This window comes from Procambarus clarkii, chromosome 21, assembly GCF_040958095.1.
Source record: "Procambarus clarkii isolate CNS0578487 chromosome 21, FALCON_Pclarkii_2.0, whole genome shotgun sequence".
Lineage (NCBI taxonomy): Eukaryota > Metazoa > Arthropoda > Malacostraca > Decapoda > Cambaridae > Procambarus > Procambarus clarkii.
This window is the reverse complement of record NC_091170.1, coordinates 4,423,136-4,444,109: the sequence shown is the minus strand read 5'-3', so window position 1 is coordinate 4,444,109 and position 20,974 is coordinate 4,423,136.

Genomic DNA, 20,974 nt, shown 5'->3' with positions numbered 1-20,974 from the left:
CGTCAACGTCAACTGTGGTGGTCAGTTTATCATTTTATTTTTACGTTGCCGTTGCCTGACGATGCCGGCTCTGTGGCGATATCGGACCGCAGTGGTGCCCTGACTTATGTCAGTATCCATGGTGCGCCCCTGGAGTTCCCTGATGACCTCCTCCGGCGTTACTTCGGGGGTTTTGGTACTGTTGTCAGCGTGCGGGTGAACACGCTCTCCTCGGGGCGGTATGCTGGGAGGCGTACAAACATTCGCACGTTGGGGATGCGCCTGCGGTCGGATATACCTTCTTCTGTCCGGCTTATGGGGTACTACGTCCGGGTGTATTATGCCCGGCAGCCTCGTACTGGTTTCCGGTGTGGCCTGTTGGGGCATCAGGCTGCCGGGTGCTCTGCGGCCCCTGCTGCTCCTGTCAACTTGTTCTGCGACGAGGATTTCCCGCCGCTCCCTCTGGAGGCAGTCTCCGGTGATGTTGATGAGGTGGTGCGCGTCCCGTTTGCTGCTGCAGCTTTCCCGGCGGCGCCTGCCATTCCTCCGGTGGGGGCGAGTGGCGACTTCTCGCCTCATGAGTACTACCATCTGGGTCCCCAGTTTGCAGGTGTTTGTTGCCCCGGTTCCGGATGTTATGGCGTCCCCGGTGGATGGACGAGACCCTTGGCAATGGGTGCTCTGGGAGGCGTTCAATGTAAAATTCCCGCGGGCCAAGTTCCCGGGCAAGTATGTGCTCTGATTTCCTGTGTATTTGCTCTATGACATGCTGTGTGCCCTTCTGGCTGTTTGTTTGCCCTGTTCTATTATGTGCTTCTGCCTCTCCCTTTGTGCGTAGCTTTGCCGTGTGGCATATTAGTTTCTAGTGCTTGGCGTCACTCGTTTCGAGTTTTGGCTTAGCATTTCGCCTTTCCTTTCCTTTCGCCTTAGCATTTCGACCGGGGAGCCGGTCGGCCGAGCGGACAGCACGCTGGACTTGTGATCCTGTGGTCCTGGGTTCGATCCCAGGCGCCGGCGAGAAACAATGGGCAGAGTTTCTTTCACCCTATGCCCCTGTTACCTAGCAGTAAATAGGTACCTGGGTGTTAGTCAGCTGTCACGGGCTGCTTCCTGGGGGTGGAGGCCTGGTCGAGGACCGGGCCGCGGGGACACTAAAAAGCCCCGAAATCATCTCAAGATAACCTCAAGATATAACCTTCCTGGCTTTGCGATTTCACCCTTCACGGGTACGCCGGGGCGCATCCGATCCCACGATCGTCGTTGCCCCTAACTCAACAACAACAACAACACCGTAGAGGGTCCCCTCCACCTGGACTAGGTACAGGGACCTTCTACAGTGTAAGTTATTTTTGGGGGATGTATTCGGTGTATGAGGAATTTCTGTGTTAAAGCATGCCTTCCGAGTGTGTGTGTGTGTGTGTGTGTGTGAGAGGCGTGGTTAAGTATTTTAGAAGTGTAGAGAGAAGTGTACCACTCACAGCTTTAAAATCTCTAATACAAACAGTTGTGCAATGCATTTTAATAGGAAACATTATCCACTAGGCACCATTGCGCAATTATATTACTTGATACTATATGGATTATGCAGAACTGCTTAGAATGATCTTTAACACCTGGCTATATTGGTCATGTCATGTTAAATTTGTGCACTCTGAATGCTCAAAGACCCTTTCTTTATTCAGTGTTGTCACATACCTCATGGGGGTGTGGATAGGCAAACACTGAACCAGTTAAACTTGCCTCGTAGTACTTTCATAGCTCGGTAATTTGGAATCTGTTAAGCAGAATCTCCAAATAAATTTACCTTTAAAGTGAATTACTATTTGGGTTTAAAAGGTTCTACCGAATGAGTAAGTCGGATTAAATAGTCTAACACCAGAAATGTTATTCGGTTTGGTTGCCTAGAGCACATACAAACACTAGACATTACCAGGCAATCCAGGATTCCTCTATACCTTACCTTATGCTGTAAACATTGCCACAACCCTGTAATTTATTTATTTAAATGGCCACGGTGAGGCATACAAAACTGCAGATTATAATGTTGTTAGTTATCCACTGGGCTGACTGAAGTCCTTTGACACCTGTATCGTGCTTCAATTTACTCACTGGATCACCCTGTCACTGGACTCGTCTGTAGGAAGTATCTCAAATTATCTTGGATCATTATTAGATGACTTGGGGGGTAGAAGAGAGTTGCAGTGTTTGTCGTGGCCCTCAGTTGTTCCTGGTTTTAGAGTCGACTTAGTTTTCGAAATATTTTTGTTGGCCAGTGTTGAATTTTTTTGGAAGTGTGTATGTTTTTGTAAAGAGGGCAGGGAAAGGAGGGGGGGGGGGTTCTCCGAACTTGGATACACTTATCTAAATGATTACTATGAGACTACTGTATTACTATACACCAGAGATTTATACATTAGAATAACTACCTTCTTTTCCTTAAAGTCAAAAGGTCGGTTGATTTTTTGTTCTCGGGGTTTTGTTGGTATTGTTTTTTCACTGCATCATCCCTCCGTGGTGCCTCCTTGCCGTGGTGCCTCCGTGGTGCCTCCTTGCCGTGGTGAGGGGTTCACGTACACCTCCCAGGGACCGGTGTGGGTTGCCTTTGCCCCCTCTCTTGCCCCGTCTTTGTGTGGTGTACGTGCAGAAGGGACCCACGTAGGGGCTTTGTGAGCCATCGGACCACCCGCTGGAGGGGTCGCCTGTGGGGGCCGCCCTGAGTGGATGGTTGGGTGTCCAGGCTGGGGCGATAGGGGGACTGGGGTCTTAGCACCAGTGTGGGAGAATGAACGAAGTAGTAGGACTCCCCTGTTGAAAAGGGGGAGCACCGTTGGGGACGTTGCATCCTTCCTACACTGGCCAGCGCTCGGCCTCCCTGGCTGCCCTGGTAGGTGGTATCCCTTGGTTCCAGGTCCCAAACTTTTGAAATTGTTTGCTGCATGGATGACGACACGACTTCTCTCACCCAGGCTCATGGTGTGTGCGACCATGCCCGTGAGTCGCACCGTCCTGGAAGACCGGGATCTGTAGCCCCGGCTACAGGGCCCGATTTAGACCCAGACCGGGCTCTTCCTCCCTGCTCCCCTCCCTCCTCTGTGGTTGTGTCGAGCCCCAAGCTTGCTGTGGTGACCGCCTCGTCCCCTTGCACGGCTCCATCTCTTATTGTGACTACTGCACCTTATGATCCGTCTCTCTCTAAAGGTTCTCATCGCTGTCCCCGCCACGGCCGCTCTCGTATGCTCCCTTCCCATACCGTGCTTTCTTTGGTCCTGCTACGTGGACTAAGTACTTTCACCTCCATCCTTTAGATTCGACTCCTCCTGACGATTTTTCCCTTCATAGGCATTTTGTAGATTCAGTGGATGCCTCTGTTACCTTCAACCCCACCTGTCTTGGTACCCGTTTCGTTGCTGCTCCTTCTCAGGATGCGGCCACCCACTTGGCCGCCTTATCCTGCATTGGTGAGACCTCTGTTCGGGTCTCCAAGAAAGCTCAGTTAAATGCCAGTGTTGGCACTATTCTCCTCCTGCACCATATTGTAACTGGTGTTAGGAATCTGAAAGACTGCCACGAGGATATCAAGCATAACCTCGAGGCCCAGGGTTATTCTGTCCTCCAGGTGGATACGTGTACTCGTCCCCCTCGTGGTAGTCGCCGTCAACCCCTTCGGGTTGTGAAGATTACCTTTGATGGTAGGACCCTTCCGCCCTCTGTCATTCTTGCTGGTGCCAGAAGCTCCGTCCAGGAGTATATTCCATCTCCTCGGCTCTGCAATAAGTGTTGGAGGTTTGGGCATGGTACCCTCAAATGCTTTAGTCTTGTCTCCCTCTGTCCCATGTGTGGAGGCGAGGGTCACTCTAAGTTGGTGTGCACTTCCCCCCAGGCCCCCCGCTGCCTCAATTACGGTGAGGCCCACCTTACCTTCTCCCACACGTGTATACGTTACAAACTTGAGGCGGCCGTCCTAAACTTGAAGCACCGGAACCGTTTGTCTTTTCCTGAGGCTCGGCGCCAAGTTCATCGTCTCCCCTCTTTCGCTGGCATCTCCTATGCTCGCGTGGTGCGCTCTTCCACTCCTCGTCCTTCCCACCTTCCTCAGTCTCACAACCGTTTCCAAGCCTTAGACCCGGACAAGTCCACCACCACCACCTCCCCCGTTTCCTTCCTTTCTGTCCCGTAGGGTCCCCCTCCTGGTTCTCTGTTTAGGGTTTCCCTTCTTTCTACCCAGTCTGTCATGTCTCCTGTGTCTTCTTTCTCCTCTTCCTCTGGTCCTCCTTCCCTTCATTCTCCTCTGTCTCTTGGCTCTCCACGCCGCCTGACTGTGCCGGCCGATGTCCATCGCTCTCCTGGTGGTCGTGTTGTTAGCTCTCGCTCTTCTTCTCCTCCTATTGAGACGCTAGAGTCTGTTGCCAGTACATTGCTGCTGGGACGCCAGTCTCTTTGAGTCAGAAGCAGAAACCTGGCTCCTCTCTTTCCTCCTCCCTGGTAAGTATGAGGGCTTTGCTTTCTTCTTCGCCCCTATATCTGATTTTAGCGTTCCTTCCCCTCCCGCTTTGGTGGTGGAGCCCCCTGTTCCAACTGTGGAGGTTTCTTTAGCCCCCGGTTCCGTCTCAGTTTCTGCCCTTGCTGAGGTGCACTCCCCCTCTTTCTGCCCCTCCTCCTCCTCCTCCTCTTTCTCTTCTCCTCCTCGAGACCCTGCTCGTCCACCTCTGGTCTGCCCTCCCACTCCTTTCCCTCCTTCTATGCTCAGTTTACCCATGCCCCCTAACCCTGACTTCACTGACCCTGATCCTGTGCTTCTTTAACGTGCTGTGTTCCTTTTTCACCTTTGTTTCTTTTTTGCTCTCTGTTGCTATCCTTTCTCTTTTTGTCAATGTATATTCTTCAATGGAACATCCGTGGATATTACGCCAATTTCCTTGACCTCTCACTTTTAATTTCACAGTTTTTGCCCCTTTGTGTCTGTCTCCAGGAGCCGATGCTTGGTGCTCGTCCTGGTCGCTTCCGTGCCCCCCCCCCTCCCAGCTGTTGCTGGGGCCCATAACTCTTCTGCTCTCTTGATTTGCTCAGATGTTCCCTTCGTCCCCTTACTTTTTTCCTCGCCTCTCCACTGTTCTGCTGACTGTGTCTTTGTGCTTAATGGTACACGGTTTGTTCCATTTATCTCCCCCCTGCTGTCCCACTTTCTCTTCCCAATTTTAAACACCTCCTGGACTCCTTGCCAGAGCCTGTGCTCCTGCTGGAAGATTTGAATTGTCGTCATGCCCTTTGGGGTGATGTGCTGACAAACACCCGGGGTCGCCTCCTTGAACCTTTCATCCTCTCTTCTTCCCTGTCCCTTTTGAATTCTCGTGAGCCCACTCATTTGGACTCTCGGACTCGCTCCATTTCCTGTCTCGATCTTTCTCTGTGCTCGTCATCCCTTTCCTTAGATTTCGGGTGACAGGTCCTTGATGACCTCCATGGCAGTGACCATTATCCTATCCTTGTTACCTTTTTCTCTTTTCACCCTCCTCTCTCCTTCCCTAGGTGGCAGTTTGCCGAGGCTGACTGGCGCCTCATTACTCTCCGTGCTACTATTTCCGACCTCTTTATTCTGCCTCTCCCTCGCGCCCTCCTTCTTTTTCATGACATTGTCTTGGACGCTGCCCTCCGCTCTATTCCTCGCTCTTCCTCTCGGGGAACACAAAAGTGTGTTCCCTGGTCGAATGTGGACTGAGCTCAGGCTGTCCGCTGTAAGCGTGCAGCCTGGAAGACACATTGCCGCCGCAAACGGTTGAGTCTTTTGTTTTGTTTCGGAAGGCGAGTGCGGTGGCCCGTAGGACCACCCGTACAGCTAAATGTGCATCCTGGATGTCTTATGTCTCCACCGTTACGTCTGAAACTCCTCTACCACTGGTCTGGAAGCGTATCCGCAAGATAGCGGGTAAGTTCATTCCCGATGTCTCGCTGGTCCTTCGCCTCCGTGGTGCTCTTGTGGCGGACCCGTTGCAGGTCACGACCGAACTGGGTTCCCACTTTTCATCTGTTAGTTCTGGTTCTCATCTTCCCCAATCCTTCCTTTTTCGTAAGCCTATTCTTGAATCTCGTCCTTTAGATTTCTGTACTCATCTTTGCCTTCCTTATAATGATCCCCCCCCTCTCTCTCTCTCTCTCTCTCTCTCTCTCTCTCTCTCTCTCTGAGCTTCAGTCTGCCCTAGCTCTCTGCGGTTCTACGGTGGCGGGCTCCGATGGCATTCATTATTCATTATGAAATGCTACGCCATCTCCCTCCGTGCACGTCTCAGTATTTACTGAGTCTGTACAATCAGGTCTGGGAGTCGTCGTCAGTCTCTGAGGACTGGCTCGATGCTGTTGTCCTTCCCTGTTTGGAAACTAGGGCCTCTCAGGTCATTCCCCAAGGACTTCCGCCCTATTGCCCTCACGAGTTGTGTCTCCAAGCTCTTTGAACGTATGGTTAACGTTCGTTTGATGTGGTTCTTAGAACACTATCACCACCTCTCCCCTTCTCAATTTGGTTTTCGCAAGTGCCGCAGCACAACGGATATCCTGGTAAACTTGGAGGTCTATATTCGTACTGCTTTTGCTGCGAAGACCTCCGTTGTTGCCGTCCTTTTTGACCTGGAAGAGACTAAGACATTACCTAGTGGTGTCATATTCTGTCTCAACTTCATTCTTTTGGCCTATGTGGGAATCTCCCTCTCTCCCTCCAGAGTTTCCTCTCTCGTCGTTCCTTTCGTGTGCAGCTTGGTTCCACTCTCTCTGCCTCTTTTAGGCAGTATGAGGGTGTACCCCAGGGTAGTGTTCTGAGCACTACTCTTTTTCTAGTTACCAAATTTTAAGTTTCTTTTTATACCCAACATATGCCAAGTACTTAAAGCGGCATTGAGTCACATTTTGCACAAACACCCCTGCAAATTTTCAAAATATCCCAAACATCCCAATTTCGAGGCCTGAGCCATATTTTGGAGCCAAATTCTGGCTCTCTGCACGAATTCGCAGTTTAATATTACGCCTTTTTTTTGCCCAACATATGCGAAGTAATGAAAGCGGCGTTTGGTCACATTGGTCCCAAACCTCCCTTCAGTTTTCAAAATATCCCAAACATCCCAATATCGAGGCCTGAGCCATATTTTGAAACCAAATTCTGGCTCTCTGCACGTATTCACAGTTTGGTATTACGACTTTTTATACCCAACATATGCCAAGTACTGAAAGCGGCAGTGAGTCACATTTTGCGCAAAACTCCCCTGCAGTTTTCAAAATACCCCAAACATCCCAATTTCGAGGCCTGAGCCATATTTTGGAGCCAAATTCTGGCTCTCTGCACGTATTCGTAGTTTGATATTACGACTTTTTATACCCAACATATGCGAAGTACTGAAATCGGCGTTTGGTCACATTTGTCCCAAACCTCCCTGCAGTTTTCAAAATATCCCAAACATCCTTATTTCGAGGCCTGAGCCATATTTTGAAGCCAAATTCTGGCTCTCTGCACGTATTCGCTGTTTGAAATTACGAATTTTTATACCCAACATATGCCCAGGATTGAAAGCGGCGTTTGGTCATTTTGTCCCAAACCTCCCTGCAGTTTTCAAAATAACCCAAACATCCCAATTTCGAGGCCTGAGCCATATTATGGAGCCAAATTCTGGCTCTCTGCACGTATTTGAAGTTTGAAATTGCGACTTTTTTATACCCAACAAATGCCAAGTACTGAAAGCGGCGTTTGGTCATATTTGTCCCAAATTGGGATGTTTGCAATATTTTGAAAACTGCAGGGGAGTTTGTGCAAAATGTGACTCACTGCCTCGTCCAGTACTTGGCATATGTTGGGTATAAAAATTCGTAATATCAAACTGCGAATACGTGCATAGAGCCTGAATTTGGCTCCAAAATATGGCTCAGGCCTCAAAATTGGGATGTTTGGGATATTTTGAAAACGGCAGGGGGGATTGGGACAAATGTGACCAAATGCCGCTTTCAGTACTTGGCATATGTTGGGTATAAAAAAGTCGTAATTTCAAACTGCGAATACGTGCAGAGAGCCAGAATTTGGCTCAAAAATATGGCTCAGGCCTTGAAATTGGGATATTTGGGATATTTCGAAGACTGCATGAGAGTTTGTGCAAAATGTGACTCACTGCCGCTTTCAGTACTTGGCATATATTGGCTATAAAAAGTCGTAATATCGAACTGCGAATACGTGCAGAGAGCCAGAATTTGGCTATACAATATAGCTCAGGCCTCGAAATTGGGATATTTGGGATATTTTGAAAACTGCAGGGAGGTTTGGGACAAATGTGACCAAACGCAGCTTTCAGTACTTGGCCTATTTTGGGTATAAAAAGTCGTAATTTCAAACTGCGAATACGTGCAGAGAGCCTGAATTTGGCTCCAAAATATAGCTCCAGCCTTGAAGTTGAGATGTTTGGGATATTTTGAAAACTGAAGGGGGGATTGGGACAAATGTGACCAAACGCCGCTTTCAGTACTTGGCATATGTTGGGTATAAAAAGTCGTAATTTCAAACTGCGAATACTTGCATAGAGCCAGAATTTGGCTCCAAAATATGGCTCGGGTCTCGAAATTGGGAAGTTTGGGATATTTTGAAAACTGCAGGGGAGTTTGTGCAAAATGTGGCTCACTGCCGCTTTCAGTACTTGGCATATGTTGGGTATAAATAGTCGTAATATCAAACTGCGAATACGTGCAGAGAGCCAGAATTTGGCTCCAAAATATGGCTCAGGCCTCGGAATTGGGATATTTGGGATATTTTGAAAACTGCCGGGAGGTTTGGGAAAAATGTGACCAAACGCCGCTTTCAGTACTTGGCTTATGTTGGGTATAAAAAGACGTAATTTCAAACTGCGAATACGTGCAGAGAGCCAGAATTTGGCTCCAAAATATGGCTCAGGCCTCAATATTGGGATGTTTGGGATATTTTGAAAACTGCAGGGAGGTTTGGGACAAATATGACCAAACGCCGCTTTCAGTACTCGGCATATGTTGGGTATAAAAATTCTTAATTTCAAACTGCGAATACGTGCAGAGAGCCAAAAGTTGGCTCCAAAATATAGCTCAGGCCTCGAAATTGGGATATTTGGGATATTTTTTAAACTACACGGGAGTTTATGCAAAATGTGACTAACTGCCGCTTTCAGTACTAGGCATATGTTGGGTATAAAAATAGTAATTTCAAACTGCGAGTACGTGCAGAGAGCCAGAATTTGGCTCCAAAATATTGCTCAGGCTTCGAAATTGGGATATTTGGGATATTTCGAAAACTGCAGAGGAGTTTGTGCAAAATGTGACTCACTGCCACTTTCAGGACTTGGCAAATGTTGGGTATAAAAAGTCGTAATTTCAAACTGCGAATACGTGCATAGAGCCAGAATTTGGCTCTAAAATATGGCTCAGGCCTCGAAATTGGGATGTTTGGGATATTTTAAAAACTGCGGGTGGGTTTGGGACAAATCTGACCAAACGCCGCTTTCATTACTTTGCATATGTTTCCTATAAAAAGTCGTAAATTGAAATTGCGAATATGTGCAGAGAGCCAGAATTTGGCTCCAAAATATGGCTCAGGCCATGAAATTGGAATGTTTGGGATATTTTGAAAACTGCAATGGGGATTAAGACAAATGTGTCCAGACGCCGCTTTCAGTACTAGGCATATGTTGGGTATTAAAAAGTCGCAATTTCAAATTGCGAATACGCACAAAGAGCCAGAATTTGGCACCAAAATAATGCTCAGGCCTCGAAATTGGGATATTTGGGATATTTCGAAAACTGCAGGGGAGTTTGTGTAAAATGTGACTCACTGCCGCTTTCAAGACTAGGAATATGTTGGGTATAAAAAGTCGTAATATCAACTGCGAATACGTGCATAGAGCCAGAATTTGGCTCCAAAATATGGCTCAGGCCTCGAAATTGGGATGTTTGGGATATTTCGAAAATTGCAGGGGAGTTTGTGCAAAATGTGACCAAACGCCGCTTTCAGTACTTGGCATATGTTGGGTATAAAAAATTCGCAATTTCAAACTGCGAATACGTGCAGAAAGCCAGAATTTGGCTCCAAAATATGGCTCAGGCCTCGAAATTGGGATATTTGGGATATTTCGAAAACTGCAGGGGAGCTTGTGCAAAATGTGACTCACTGCCACTTTCAGGACTTGGCATATGTTGGGTATAAAAAGTCGTAATATCAAACTGCGAATACTTGCATAGAGCCAGAATTTGGCTCCAAAATATGGCTCAGGCCTCGAAATTGGGATGTTTGGGATATTTTGAAAACTGCAGGGGAGTTTGTGCAAAATGTGACCAAACGCCGCTTTCTGTACTTCGCATATGTTGGGTATAAAAAATTCGCAATTTCAAACAGCGAAAACGTGCAGAAAGCCAGAATTTGGCTCCAAAATATGGCTCAGGCCTCGAAATTGGGATATTTGGGTTATTTCGAAAACTGCAGGGGAGCTTGTGCAAAATGTGACCAAACGCCGCTTTCTGTACTTCGCATATGTTGAATATAAAAAATTCGTAATTTAAAACTGCGAATACATGCAGAGAGCCAGAATTTGGCTCTAAAATATGGCTCAGGTCTCGAAATTGGGATGTTTGGGATATTTTAAAAACTGCGAGTGGGTTTGGGACAAATATGACCAAACGCCGCTTTCATTACTTTGCATATGTTTCGTATAAAAAGTCGTAAATTCAAATTGCGAATATGTGCAGTGAGCCAAAATTTGGCTCCAAAATATGGCTCAGGCCATGAAATTGGAATGTTTGGGATATTTTGAAAACTGCAGGGGAGTTTGTGCAAAATGTGACTCACTGCGGCTTTTAGTACTTGGCAAATGTTGGGTATAAAAAGTCGTAATATCAAACTGCGAATACGTGCAGAGAGCCAGAATTTGGCTCCAAAATAATGCTCAGGCCTTGAAATAGGGATATTTATTTATTTTGAAAACTGCAGGGAGGTTTGGGACAAATGTGACCAAACGCAGCTTTCAGTACTTGGCATATGTTGGGTATAAAAATTCGTAATTTCAAACTGCGAATACGTGCAGAGAGCCAGAATTTGGATCCAAAATATGGCTCAGGCCTCGAAATTGGGATATTTGGCAAATTTCGAAAACTGCAGGGGAGTTTGTGCAAAATGTGACTCACTGCCGCTTTCAGGACTTGGCATATGTTGGGTATAAAAATCGTAATTTAAAACTGCGAATACGTGCAGAGAGTCAGAATTTGGCTCCAAAATATGGCTCAGGTCTAGAAATTTGCAAGTTTGGGTTTTTTTGAAAACTGCAGGGGAGTTTGAGCAAAATGTGGCTCACTGCCGCTTTCAGTACTTGGCATATGTTGGGTGTAAATATTCGTAGTATCAAACTGCGAATATGTGCAGAGAGGCAGAATTTGGCACCAAAATACGGCTCGGGCCTCGATATTGGGATGTTTGGGATATTTTGAAAACTGGAGGGAGGTTTGGGACAAATGTGACCATAAGCCGCTTTCAGTACTTCGCATATGTTGGGTATAAAAAAGTGGTAATTTCAAAATGCGAATACGTGCAGAGAGCCAGAATTTGGCTCCAAAATATGGCTCAGGCCTCGAAATTGGGATGTTTGGGTTATTTTGAAAACTGCAGGGGAGTTTATGCAAAATGTGACTCACTGCCGCTATCAGTACTTGGCATATGTTGGGTATAAAAAGTCGTAATATCAAACTGCGAATACGTTTAGAGAGCCAGAATTTGGCTCTAAACTATTGCTCAGGCCTCGAAATTGAGATATTTGGGATATTTCGAAAACTGCAGGGGAGTTTGTGCAAAATGTGACTCACTGCCACTTTCAGGACTTGGCATATGTTTGGTATAAAAATTCGTAATTTCAAACTGCGAATACGTGCAGAGAGCCAGAATTTGGCTCCAAAATATAGCTCAGGCCTCGAAATTATAATATTTGGGATATTTTTTAAACTACACAGGAGTTTATGCAAAATGTGACCAAACGCCGCTTTATGTACTTCGCATATGTTGAATATAAAAAATTCGTAATTTAAAACTGCGAATACATGCAGAGAGCCAAAATTTGGCTCCAAAATATGGCTCAGGCCTCGAAATTGGGTTGTTTGGGATATTTTGAAAACTGCAGGGGAGTTTGTGCAAAATGTGACTCACTGCGGCTTTTAGAACTTGGCATATGTTGGGTATAAAAAGTAGTAATTTCAAACTGCGAGTACGTGCAGAGAGCCAGAATTTGGCTCCAAAATATGGCTCAGGCTTCGAAATTGGGATATTTGGAATATTTTGATAACTGCAGAGGAGTTTGTGCAAAATGTGACTCACTGCTTCTTTCAGGACTTGGCAAATGTTGGGTATAAAAAGTCGTAATTTCAAACTGCAAATGCGTGCATAGAGCCAGAATTTGGTTTCAAAATATGGCTCAGGCCTCGAAATTGGGATGTTTGGGATATTTTAAAAACTGCGGGTGGGTTTGGGACAAATATGACCAAACGCCGCTTTCATTACTTTGCATATGTTTCGTATAAAAAGTCGTAAATTCAAATTGTGAATATGTGCAGTGAGCCAAAATTTGGCTCCAAAATATGGCTCAGGCCATGAAATTGGAATGTTTGGGATATTTTGAAAACTGCAGGAGGGATTAAGACAAATGTGACCAAACGCCGCTTTCAGTACTTGGCATCTGTTGGGGATAAAAAAATCGCAATTTCAAACTGCGAATACATACAGAAAGCCAGAATTTGGCACCAAAATATGGCTCAGGCCTCGAAATTGGGATGTTTGGGATATTTTGAAAACTGCAGAGGAGTTTGTGCAAAATGTGACTCATTGCCGCTCTCAGTACATGGTATATGTTGGGTATAATAAGTCGTAATTTCAAAAAGCGAATACGTGCAGAGAGCCAGAATTTGGCTCCAAAATATGGCTCAGGTCTAGAAATTTGCAAGTTTGGGTTTTTTTGAAAACTGCAGGGGAGTTTGTGCAAAATGTGGCTCACTGCCGCTTTCAGTACTTGGCATATGTTGGGTGTAAATATTCGTAGTATCAAACTGCGAATATGTGCAGAGAGCCAGAATTTGGCACCAAAATACGGCTCGGGCCTCGATATTGGGATGTTTGGGATATTTTGAAAAATGGAGGGAGGTTTGGGACAAATGTGACCATAAGCCGCTTTCAGTACTTCGCATATGTTGGGTATAAAAAAGTCGTAATTTCAAAATGCGAATACGTGCAGAGAGCCAGAATTTGGCTCCAAAATATGGCTCAGGCCTCGAAATTGAGATATTTGGGATATTTCGAAAACTGCAGGGGAGTTTGTGCAAAATGTGACTCACTGCCACTTTCAGGACTTGGCATATGTTTGGTATAAAAACTCGTAATTTCAATCTGCGAATACGTGCAGAGAGCCAGAATTTGGCTCCAAAATATGGCTCAGGCCTCGAAATTGGGATGTTTGGGATATTTTGAAAACAGCAGGGGGGATTGGGACAAATGTGTCCAAACGCCCCTTTCAGTAGTTGGCATGTGTTGGATATAAAAAAATCGCAATTTCAAACTGCGAATACATACAGAAAGCCAGAATTTGGCACCAAAATATGGCTCAGGCCTCGAAATTGGGATGTTTGGGATATTTTGAAAACTGCAGAGGAGTTTGTGCAAAATGTGACTCATTGCCGCTCTCAGTACATGGTATATGTTGGGTATAATAAGTCGTAATTTCAAAAAGCGAATACGTGCATAGAGCCAGAATTTGGCTCCAAAATATGGCTCAGGCCTCGAAATTGGGATGTTTGGTTTATTTTGAAAACTGCAGGGAGGTTTGGGACAAATGTGACCAAACGCCGCTTTCAATACTTGGCATATGTTGGGTATAAAAAGTCATAATTTCAAACTGCAAATACGATCAGAAAGCCTGAATTTAGCTCCAAAATATGGCTCCGGCCTCGAAATTGGGATGTTTGGGATATTTTGAAAACTGCAGGGGAGTTTGTGCAAAATGTGACTCATGCCGCTTTCAGTACTTGGCATATGTTGGGTATAAAAATTCGTAATTTCAAACTGCGAATACGTGCAGAGAGCCAGAATTTGGCTCCAAAATATGGCTCAGGCCTCGAAATTGGGATGTTTGGTATATTTCGAAAACTGTAGGGGGGATTGGGACAAATGTGACCAAACGCCGCTTTCAGTACTTGGCATATGTTGGGTATAAAAGGGTCGTTATTTCAAACTGTGAATACGTGCAGAGAGCCAGAATTTGGCTCCAAAATATGGCTCAGGGCCTCGAAATTGGGATATTTGGGTTTTTTTGAAAACTGCAGGGGAGTTTGGGCAAAATGGGACTCTCTGCCGCTTTCAGGACTTGACATATGTTGGGATTATAAAGTCGTAATTCTAAACTGCGAATACGTGCATAGAGCCAGAATTTGGTTCCAAAATATGGCTCAGGCCTCGAAATTGGGATGTTTGGGATATTTTGAAAACTGAGGGGGTTTGGGACAAATATGACCAAATGACGCTTTCAGTACTTGGCATGTGTTGGGTATAAAAATTCGTAATTTCAAACTGCGAATACGTGCATAGAGCCAGAATTTGGTTCCAAAATATTGCTCAGGCCTCGAAATTGGGATGTTTGGGATATTTTGAAAACTGAGGGGGTTTGGGACAAATATGACCAAACGCCGCTTTCATTACTTTGCATATGTTTCGTATAAAAAGTCGTAAATTCAAATTGCGAATATGTGCAGTGAGCCAAAATTTGGCTCCAAAATATGGCTCAGGCCATGAAATTGGAATGTTTGGGATATTTTGAAAACTGCAGGAGGGATTAAGACAAATGTGACCAAACGCCGCTTTCAGTACTTGGCATCTGTTGGGGATAAAAAAATCGCAATTTCAAACTGCGAATACATACAGAAAGCCAGAATTTGGCACCAAAATATGGCTCAGGCCTCGAAATTGGGATGTTTGGGATATTTTGAAAACTGCAGAGGAGTTTGTGCAAAATGTGACTCATTGCCACTCTCAGTACATGGTATATGTTGGGTATAATAAGTCGTAATTTCAAAAAGCGAATACGTGCAGAGAGCCAGAATTTGGCTCCAAAATATGGCTCAGGCCTCGATATTGGGATTTTTGGGATATTTTGAAAACTGCAGGGGAGTTTGTGCAAAATGTGACCAAACGCCGCTTTCTGTACTTCGCATATGTTGGGTATAAAAAAGTCGTATTTTCAAACTGCGAATACGTGCAGAAAGCCAGAATTTGGCTCCAAAATATGGCTCAGGCCTCGAAATTGGGATATTTGCGTTATTTTGAAAACTGGAGGGGAGTTTGGGCACAATGGGACTCACTGCCACTTTCAGGACTTGACATATGTTGGGTTTAAAAAGTCGTATTTTCAAACTGCGAATACGTGCATAGAGCCAGAATTTGGCTCCAAAATATGGCTCAGGCCTCGAAATTGGGATGTTTCGGATATTTTGAAAACTGAGGGGGGGTTTGGGACAAATATGACCAAATGCAGCTTTCAGTACATGGCATATGTTGGGTATAAAAATTCGTAATTTCAAACTGCGAATACGTGCAGAGAGCCAGAATTTGGCTCCAAAATATAGTTCAGGCCTCGAAATTGGGATATTTGGGATATTTTTTAAACTACACGGAAGTTTATGCAAAATGTGACCAAACGCCGCTTTCTGTACTTCGCATATGTTGAATATAAAAAATTCGTAATTTCAAACTGCGAATACGTGCAGAGAGCCAGAATTTGGCTCTAAAATATTGCTCAGGCCTCGAAATTGAGATATTTGGGATATTTCGAAAACTGCAGGGGAGTTTGTGCAAAATGTGACTCACTGCCACTTTCAGGACTTGGCATATGTTTGGTATAAAAACTCGTAATTTCAATCTGCGAATACGTACAGAGAGCCTGAATTTTGCTCCAAAATATGGCTCAGGCCTAGAAATTAGGATGTTTGTGATATTTTGAAAACTGCAGGGGGGTTTGGGACAAATATGAACAAACATCGCTTTCAGTACTTGGCATATGTTCCGTATAAAAAGTCATAATTTCAAACTGCGAATATGTGCCGAGAGCCAGAATTTGGCTCCAAAATATGGCTCAGGCCTCGATATTGGGATGTTTTGTTATATTATGAAAACTGCAGGGAGGTTTGGGACAAACATGACCAAACGCCGCTTTCAGTACTTTGCATATGTTGGGTATAAAAATTCGTAATTTCAAACTTAGAATACGTGCAGAGAGCCTGAATTTGGCTCCAAAATATGGCTCAGGCCTCGAAATTGGGATGTTTGGGATATTTTTAAAACTGCAGGGGAGTTTTTGCAAAATGTGACTCACTCCCGCTATCAGTACTTGGCATATGTTGGGTATAAAAATCGTAATTTCAAACTGCGAATACGTGCAGAGAGCCTGAATTTGGCTCCAAAATATGGCTCAGGCCTCGAAATTGGGATGTTTGGGATATTTTTAAAACTGCAGGGGAGTTTGTGCAAAATGTGACTCACTGCCGCTCTCAGTACATGGCATATGTTGGGTATAAAAATCGTAATTTCAAACTGCGAATACGTGCAGAGAGCCTGAATTTGCCTCCAAAATATGGCTCAGGCCTCGAAATTGGGATGTTTGGGGTGTATTTAAAACTGCAGGGGAGTTTGTGCAAAATGTGACTCACTGCCGCTATCAATACTTGGCATATGTTGGGTATAAAAAGTCGTAATATAAAACTGCGAATACGTGCAGAGAGCCAGAATTTGGCTACAAAATATTGCTCAGGCCTCGAAATTGGGATATTTGGGATATTTCGAAAACTGCAGGGGAGTTTGTGCAAAATGTGACTGACTGCCACTTTCAGGACTATGCATATGTTGGGTATAAAAACTAGTAATTTCAAACTGCGAATACGTGAATAGAGCCAGAATTTGGCTCCAAAATATGGCTCAGGCCTCGAAATTGGGATGTTTGGTATATTTTGAAAACTGCAGGGGGGACTGGGACAAATGTGTCCAAACGCCGCTTTCAGTACTTGGCATGTGTTGGATATAAAAAAGTCACAATTTCAAACTGCGAATACATGCAGAGATCCAGAATTTGGCTCCAAAATATGTCTCAGGCCTCCAAATTGGATTATTTGGGGTATTTCGAAAACTGCAGGCGAGTTTGTGCAAAATGTGACTCACTGCCGCTTTCAGGACTTGGAATATGTTGGGTATAAAAACTAGTAATTTCAAACTGCGAATACGTGAATAGAGCCAGAATTTGGCTCCAAAATATGGCTCAGGCCTCGAAATTGGGAAGTTTGGTATATTTTGAAAACTGGAGGGAGGTTTGGGACAAATATGACCATAAGCCGCTTTAAGTACTTCGCATATGTTGGGTATTAAAAAGTCATAATTTCAAACTGCGAATACGTGCAGAGAGCCAGAATTTGGTCCAAAATATGGCTCAGGCCTCGAAATTGGGATATTTGCGTTATTTTGAAAACTGGAGGGGAGTTTGGGCAAAATGGGACTCACTGCCGCTTTCAGGACTTGACATATGTTGGGTTTAAAATGTCGTATTTTCAAACTGCGAATACGTGCATAGAGCCAGAATTTGGCTCCAAAATATGGCTCAGGCCTCGAAATTGGGATGTTTCGGATATTTTGAAAACTGAGGGGGGGGGTTTGGGACAAATATGACCAAATGCAGCTTTCAGTACATGGCATATGTTGGGTATAAAAATTCGTAATTTCAAACTGCGAATACGTGCAGAGAGCCAGAATTTGGCTCCAAAATATAGTTCAGGCCTCGAAATTGGGATATTTGGGATATTTTTTAAACTACACGGAAGTTTATGCAAAATGTGACAAAACGGCGCTTTCTGTAATTCGCATATGTTGAATATAAAAAATTCGTAATTTCAAACTGCGAATACGTGCAGAGAGCCAAAATTTGGCTCCAAAACATGGCTCAGGCCTCGAAATTGGGATGTTTGGGATATTTTGAAAACTGCAGGGGAGTTTGTGCAAAATGTGACTCATTACCGCTTTCAGTACTTGGCATATGTTGGGTATAATAAGTCGTAATTTCAAACAGCGAATACGTGCAGAGAGCCAGAATTTGGCTCCAAAATATGGCTCAGGCCTCGATATTGGGATGTTTGGGATATTTTGAAAACTGCAGGGGAGTTTGTGCAAAATGTGACCAAACGCCGCTTTCTGTACTTCGCATATGTTGAATATAAAAAAATCGTAATTTCAAACTGCGAATACGTGAAGAGAGCCAAAATTTGACTCCAAAATAGCGGCTCAGGCCTCAAAATTGGGATATTTGGCATATTTCGAAAACTGCAGGGGAGTTTGTGCAAAATGTGACTCACTGCCACTTTCAGGTCTTGGCATATGTTGGGTATAAAAATTCGTAATTTCAAACTGCGAATACGTGCAGAGAGCCAGAATTTGGCTCCAAAATATAGCTCAGGCTTCGAAATTGGGATGTTTGGGATATTTTGAAAACTGAGGGGGGGTTTGGGAAAAATATGACCAAACGCCGCTTTCAGTACTTGGCATATGTTGGGTATAAAAATTCGTAATTTCAAACTCCGAATACGTGCATAGAGCCAGAATTTGGCTCCAAAATATGACTCAGGGCCTCGAAATTGGGATATTTGGGATATTTTGAAAACTGCAGGGGAGTTTGTGCAAAATGTGACTCACTGCCGCTTTCAGTACTTTGCATATGTTGGGTATAAAAAAGTCGTATTTTCAAACTGCGAATACGTGCAGAGAGCCAGAATTTGGCTCCAAAATATGGATCAGGCCTCGAAATTGGGATATTTGGCATATTTCGAAAACTGCAGGGGAGTTTGTGCAAAATGTGACTCACTGCCGCTTTCAGGACTTCACATTAGGAAGTGATGTGGTGGAGGCTGACTCCATACACAGTTTCAAGTGTAGATATGACAGAGCCCGATAGGCTCAGGAATCTGTACACCTGTTGATTGACGGTTGAGAGGCGGGACCAAAGAGCCAGAGCTCAACCCCCGCAAACACAACTAGGTGAGTACAACTAGGTGAGTACATATGTTGGGTTTAAAAAGTCGTAATTTCAAACTTCGAATACGTGCATAGAGCCAGAATTTGGCTCCAAAATATGGCTCAGGCCTCGAAATTGGGATGTTTGAGATATTTTGAAAACTGCAGGGGTGTTTGGGACAAATATGACCAAACGCCGCTTTCATTACTTGGCATATGTTCCATATAAAAAGTCGTAATTTGAAACTGCGAATACGTGCAGAGAGCCAGAATTTGGCTTCAAAATATGGCTCAGGCCTCGAAATTGGGATATTTGGGATATTTCAAAAACTGCAGGGGAGTTTGTGCAAAATGTGACTCACTGCCGCTTTCAGGACTTGGAATATGTTGGGTATAAAAAGTCGTAATATCAAACTGGGAATACGTGTAGAGAGCCAGAATTTGGCTCTAAAATATTGCTCAGGCCTCGAAATTGAGATATTTGGGATATTTCGAAAACTGCAGGGGAGTTTGTGCAAAATGTGACTCACTGCCGCTTTCAGGACTTGGCATATGTTTGGTATAAAAACTCGTAATTTCAATCTGCAAATACGTACAGAGAGCCTGAATTTTGCTCCAAAATATGGCTCGGGCCTAGAAATTGGGATGTTTGGGATATTTTGAAAACTGCCGGGGGGGATTGGGACAAATGTGTCCAAACGCCGCTTTCAGTACTTGGCATGTGTTGGATATAAAAAAGTCACAATTTCAAACTGCGAATACATGCAGAGATCCAGAATTTGGCTCCAAAATATGGCTCAGGCCTCGAAATTGGGATATTTGGCATATTTCGAAAACTGCAGGGAAGTTTGTGCAAAATGTGACTCACTGCTGCTTTCTGGACTTGACATATGTTGGGTTTAAAAAGTCGTAATTTCAAACTGCGAATACGTGCACAGAGCCAGAATTTGGCTCCAAAATATGGCTCAGGCCTCGAAATTGGAATATTTGAGATATTTTGAAAACTGTAGGGGGGTTTGGGACAAATATGACCAAACAGCTCTTTCATTACTTGGCATATGTTCCGTATAAAAAGTCATAATTTCAAACTGCGAATATGTGCCGAGAGCCAGAATTTGGCTCCAAAATATGGTTCAGGCCTGGATATTGGGATGTTTTGTTATATTATGAAAACTGCAGGGAGGTTTGGGACAAACATGACCAAACGGCGCTTTCAGTACTTTGCATATGTTGGGTATAAAAATTCGTAATTTCAAACTTAGAATACGTGCAGAGAGCCTGAATTTGGCTCCAAAATATGGCTCAGGCCTCGAATTTGGGATGTTTGGGATATTTTTAAAACTGCAGGGGAGTTTGTGCAAAATGTGACTCACTGCCGCTATCAGTACTTGGCATATGTTGGGTATAAAAATCGTAATTTCAAACTGCGAATACGTGCAGAGAGCCTGAATTTGGCTCCAAAATATGGCTCAGGTCTCGAAATTGGGATGTTTGGGATATTTTTATAATTGCAGGGGAGTTTGTGCAAAATGTGACTCACTGCCGCTATCAGTACTTTTCATATGTTGGGTATAAAAAGTCGTAATATAAAACTGCGAATACGTGCAGAGAGCCAGAATTTGGCTACAAAATATTGCTCAGGCCTCGAAATTGGGATATTTGGGATATTTCGAAAACTGCAGGGTAGTTTGTGCAAAATGTGACTCACTGCCACTTTCAGGTCTTGGCATATGTTGGGTATAAAAATTCGTAATTTCAAACTGCGAATACGTGCAGAGAGCCAGAATTTGGCTCCAAAATATAGCTCAGGCCTCGAAATTGGGATGTTTGGGATATTTTGAAAACTGAGGGGGGGTTTGGGACAAATATGACCAAACGCCGCTTTCAGTACTTGGCATATGTTGGGTATAAAAATTCGTAATTTCAAACTGCGAATACGTG